The sequence below is a fragment of the Cherax quadricarinatus genome, chromosome 2 (genome assembly GCF_038502225.1).
Source record: "Cherax quadricarinatus isolate ZL_2023a chromosome 2, ASM3850222v1, whole genome shotgun sequence".
In the NCBI taxonomy this organism is placed as follows: Eukaryota; Metazoa; Arthropoda; class Malacostraca; order Decapoda; family Parastacidae; genus Cherax; species Cherax quadricarinatus.
In genome coordinates this window covers 73,473,683-73,479,682 of record NC_091293.1, presented here as the reverse complement: position 1 = coordinate 73,479,682, position 6,000 = coordinate 73,473,683, and the positions used below count along the sequence as shown (strand labels likewise).

The window sequence follows — 6,000 nt, the reverse complement described above, 5'->3', positions numbered from 1 at the left end:
ATCAACTGTAAGAGTGATCACCATACTCTTGCAGCCAAATGTCCAGTGCGTAAGGATATCCTCTCTAAGAAACTGAAGGAAGAAACAAAGAAGTCATCTGGAACCTCTCCTACATACGCTGCAATTGCCAAGATTCAATCTACAACATCCAAGATTCTACAAGCCACTCAACAGTCGTCTCCACCACCTCTCACTACCCAACCTCCACCTGATGATATCTCTACCAAATTCTATTACTGCATGATGTTTGCCCACATGCAAAATGCTGCAAAACCTGGCTCTTTCAACACGACTATCAATGAACTTCTTGCACTTAACAACATGCCATCATTTAACTTCCCTGCAAGTCCACCATCAGCTGAAATTTTGAAAATAATCCCGAAGATCGTCAGTTTTGAAGCGCCAGATGACTTGAAGGAATTAATAATTGACAACAACGACGCATCCTCTTTTGAATCCTCCAATCAACATTCACCTGATAACATCCAAGACAGCACCACGCCTCCTATTCGTCGATTGGCTCGTCGTGGCGGCGCAAATATCATTCCTTCGCCTCCACTCACCACTACTCAAATGGACCAATCAGAAGCCACGATTCCACCACAGTCTTCTATACACTCTGTAGCGGAGACACCAACAGTGAATGAACCTTCAATGCTGCAACCACCAACAAAAACCTCACCAGCCATCACTCGACGTATTAATACAGAAGACCAACACCGAGATCAATACCTGCACTGGAAAGATATAACTTTTTATACGACTCCTGACCAAGAACCCACCATGAATGTCGACACTTTGTACGAGAAATTACACGACAGAACAGTCAAGTTTATAAATCGAAAAGGAACCCATTGCTCCTTCACAGCACTCAAGATGACCTTTGACCAGTTACAATCCGACCCAGCATTTCGACCCAAGATTACAAGACTACTCATCGTTTCCTCCCAACAACTGCACAACATAAGGAATGCCTCCAACACTGAAGAAATGATGTAACTCCTGGCTCACACTTTAACGACACCTGACCAATCAAGAAGCTAGCCTCCCTTGACCACGCCTCCAGCTTCTGCCAGCCTCCAATCACCATCAAGATGCAGCAATCTTCCATCCAGCAAGTTGCAGTCAGCACCTGCAGAGTTCCTGCTGTCTTCTATGTCGTCTTCGTCATTGTTTATCCAGGCTTAGCAGTTGGGTCTAGTCCTGACTCTTCTCTCTTCGACTCAAGACATTCCTCTCACCGTCTATTCTTCGCACTGTCCACACTTGCCCCTCGCCCCTCGTGGGTCCTTACCTGTGAGTCCTGATCTGATCTGATCTGCCTATTCGGCACGACATATATATATATATATATATATATATATATATATATATATATATATATATATATATATATATATATATATATATATATATATATATATATATATATATATATATATATATATATATATATATATATATATATATATATATATATATATATATATTATATATATATATATACATATATATATATATATATATATATATATATATATATATATATATATATATATATATATAAGGATTTTTATTTTCAAAGAAATTATTATTATTATTCTGAGGAAGAGGATGAGGGAGCAATTTAAAGGTGAAGATGATGGTAGTGATGATTGTTGTCATGGTGGTGATAATAGTTGTCATGGTGGTGGTGGTGATGATGATTGTCATGGTGGTCGTGGTGGTGGCTGTGGTTGTAGTGGTGATGGCGGTTGTTGTGGTGGTGGTAGTGGTGGTGATGATGGTTATCATGGTGGTCGTGGTGGTGGTTGTGGTGGTGGTGGTGGTGGTTGTTGTGGTGGTGTTGGTAGTGGTGGTGGAGATGGTGGTGGTGGCTGTGGTGGTGGTTGTAGAGGTGGTTGTGCTGGTGGTATTGGTGATTGTGGTGGTGGTGGTTGTAGTGGTGGTGGTTGTAGTGGTGGTGGTTGTAGTGGTGGTGGTTGTAGTGGTGGTGGTTGTAGTGGTGGTGGTGGTGAAGGCGCAACGTACCGCTGTCAGACACCTCTTGTGGCACTGATTTTCATGTTATTAAATGTCATTATGGTTGTCGTGGTGGTGGTTGTGATGATGGTTGTCATGGTGATGGTGGTGATGATGGTTGTCATGGTGGTCGTGGTGGTGGTTGTGGTGACAGTGGTGGTGGTTGTGGTTGTGGTGGTGGTTGTGGTGGTGTTAGTGGTGGTTGTGGTGGTAGTGGTGGTTGTGGATGTGGTGGTTGTGGTGGTGGTAGTGGTGGCTGCGGTGGTTGTGGTGGTAGTGGTGGTTGTGGTGGTTGTGGATGTGGTGGTTGTGGTGGTTGTGGTGATATTGGTGGTTGTGGTGATATTGGTGGTTGTGGTGGTGGTGGTTGTGGTGGTGGTGAAGGCACAACGTACCGCTGCCAGACACCTCTCGTGGCACTGATTTTCATGTCTTAAACTCTAAATTATCTTTCTCTCACATCCTTTCCCATCCTCCCATCGCTTATTCCAGCCTCTCCCATCCTCTCCACTTCCCTTTACATCCTCTCCCATCCATTTCAATTTCCCTTTAAACCCTCTCTCACCCACTTCCACTTCCCTTTGAACCCTCTTCCACCCATTTCCTTTTCCCTTTACACCTTGTCCCTTGCATCCCTCTTCCCTTTTTACCCTCTCCCATCCATTTCCTCTTTTCTTGACGCCTTCTTCTATGCTTCAACTTCCCCTAACATCCCCTCCCATCCTTCACCTTTCCCTCCATTGCTGTGACTCACAAGGTAAGGTTATGTTAGATTTAATTTGGTTAGTCTTAGTTAGTTCATTTTACATTACTTTAGGTCTGCTTAGGCTAGCTATGTTTAGATTAGAATACGCTTGGCTTGCCCGGTAAAAGGCTAATCTAGACAGAGTTAGCTTGGGTCAGTTTAGGTGAGGTTATTTTAGGTAAGGTTACGTTAAATCAGGAAATTTTAGGTTAGGTTACGTTAAGTTAGGTTATTTTAGGTTAGGTTACGTTAAATTAGGTTAACCAATATTTACTTGTATTTATGCAGACGTAACAGCCAATAACAGAACCACATAACTGGGTGGCTTATGGTGGTGCTGCGGGATGTACTGCAGCGCGTAAGAGATTTTGTCCCCATAAACAGGGCCACTATTTACTTGTATTTATGCAGACGTAACAGCCAATAACAGAACCACATAACTGGGTGGCTTATGGTGGTGCTGCGGGATGTACTGCAGCGCGTAAGAGATTTTGTCCCCATAAACAGGGCCACTGGGGCACCACGGACGAGCTCAGTGACTGCCTAGGGCACCAACACTTTGGAAAGTCCTCGGAAAATCGAACAGAACAAAAAAAAATCTATAATAGTTTCCTTATTTCTTATTTAAGATAAATAATCACTATTAGTGACTGATTTTGCATTTTTTGCAAAACAATATTAAACATTAATTTTTTTTTGTCATCAGGGTGAGTATATGTGAGATATACAGTAAACCAAACACCAAACATTTCAAGTACAATGCAGATCTGGTGTCAAATTTTGTCTTTTATTAATAGTTTTCCTTACCGTATTTAAGAGAGATAGGAGTAATAATTTAGCTAAATATAATAATATAGTAGTAGTTATTACATTAATTTCCATTATTAATCGCAAAAAAACATTTTATTACACCTAAATGATGAAGTGTAACTTAGGAGTTGAAGAAAACTTTGAATCACGAATATGCAGCAAGTTCCAGGGGAAGCCTCTGTGAGAGCTGTCACTCAAGTGACTTGTCAAGACCTCTTTAGAAACACTCCTTGACTCACATGGACTCTTTTTTTAAAACTATCAAGCAGCCGGGAAGTTAACTATTACGAGGGGAAGTTTTTGCTTGGGTAGGAGGATGGTGCACGCTTTCCCCCCCCCCACTTCAGTCGATACTTGCATTAATTCCCCTGCCATTGCGATGCATTCCACTGTCCGGTTCACAATGAAAGACCTGTTTTCAGGGCGAAGTTGAAGAAGTTCCACAATAATATTTTACCATCATTCGCTGCCTGACTGCGGTGGAGCGTGGTTGTGCTTTGCACCCTCTGCTGTTTTCAGGCGAGCTCTCAAAGCAACAACATGGTGCTGAGTGTACGGTGTAGGGTGAATACCGTCGGTATTGAGCTGCTTCGTGGGGCGATTTCCCCCTCAACGGCACAAGTGTTGCTACCGACGATCATCAGAGAGCCATATGAAATACAGGAAGACGAGGTATATGGTGTAGCCCTGAATGGGGCCTTCAGAATCTTCGTTAAGGTGAATTCGACGGCTTTGTATGAGTCGTTGGTGACAAGATTCCAGGATGTGAGTCTAGATTCAACTCCTGCTGTAAGAGTGCGTCTCATAGACGTCTCTCGACATGTTATGTGGGCGAAGTTACACACGTACCCTTTGAGGCAGACGAGGCTGACATAAGGAACGTGTTTGAGGCGTATGGTACTGTGCATCTGGCAACACAAGGCAAGTGAGCGGCAGGTGCATACATGGGACGTCCAGAGGGTATGTTTTCCCTCAAAATGACTCTGAGGCATCCAATCCCATCTTATGTTGTGATGAAGGAGTCTGGACCCAGATTCTTGTGTCTTATGCTGGGCAACAACTTACATGCAGGTTGTGTGGGGAGTATGATCACATGGCGGCGACGTGTGTGCAACAGAGGAGGGGGATGGTGCAGACTGGTGAAGCACCAGTTACAGGTGTGGATGCCGTCGTGGAGAGCCCCATGGGCAAACGAGGGAGTGGACGTCTGTGGAGTGATATAGTTGAAGATACCCTTGTGGTGAATGATGGGCGTGCCATAAGTTGTGTCGAGCCAGAAATGACCACTTTGCCGGTGACAGGGGCGGAAGTGCTTGTGCAGCAGGAGGTGATGACACTGGAGAAAGAGCTGGAGGAGGTTTTGAAAACTTTAACTCCACCTGGGGAGGATGATGTCTCTGTACGGGAGAACGTCTCTGAGTTGCAAGAAGAGAGTGTCGGGACATGCATAGGAAGGAAGGAGGAGATCAGTAGGCACAGAGAGATGTCGCCGTGTTCTGTGCAACATGAAATGGTGGAGGTTGAGGCTCATTGTGAGGACTCCACATGGCGGTGGAGGGCGTCACAAGAGAGTGGCAGCATCAGACTCAGATGACTTCCTGAAGCCGGCACAGAGGTCTGGGAGGAGGGACGAATATTCTCGAGGTAGCCAGGCTAAGAGGCATCGAAAGAAGGGGGGCGAGGTGGATGGTGTGAAATCATGTGTTGGCCCTGGGGCAGGAGGCCCTGGGAAGGAGGAGAGGAGGAAGGGTTGGAAATTTTAAGAAGGCCTTAGGTGTATGACTGTGAATGTGAATGAAATGTGTAATAGTGTGAAGAGGGAATGCTTTCATATGCTTCTGTGTAAATATAGAGTGGATGTAGTGTTTCTACAGGAACATAATTTCAGGGAGGTAAGAGTGCTAGAGGTGGCAGAGTTTAAGGTTATGACTCTGCCATCTGCACGTCTGAAAGGTGGTGTGTGTTTATTGATAAAGGAGGCGAGCCCGTTTGTGTTGATACGAAGTGAGGAGGGGAGGGGGGGAGGGTGTTGCGTGTGGATGGGTGGTGGATGGGGCAGAGGGTAACCTTTGTAAGTGTGTATGTGCCAGCGGAAAATGATGTGAAAGTAAAGCAGGATTTTGTATGTGATGACCTACATGGTTTACCTGAGGTGGCCATCGTTGGTGGAGACTGGAATTGTGTTATTAGGAGGGCTGATGTGGAACCACAAGGGGCAGGGCACATGTCGGCAGCCTTACGAAATCTCTTGGTGGATGTTCAGTTGAGTGATGTGGTAGGTGGGGGGGCGTGGGAGGTAGAGCATACTTTCGTAAGGAGGGGTTATGCGGCTAGGTTAGATAGGTTGTACATATCTCATGGGGTTTTGTCAAAGTTTGTCAGTTCAATAGAAGTAGCTTTTTCAGATCATTGGGTGGTAGTGA

General features: G+C 44.8%; 1 protein-coding gene across 1 annotated transcript in view; it reads left to right on the top strand.

Moving 5' to 3' along the window:
- Positions 1-6,000, top strand: part of LOC128695773 (dipeptidase 1) — an 839,310-nt gene that overhangs the window by 798,884 nt on the left and 34,426 nt on the right. The window lies entirely within an intron of this gene.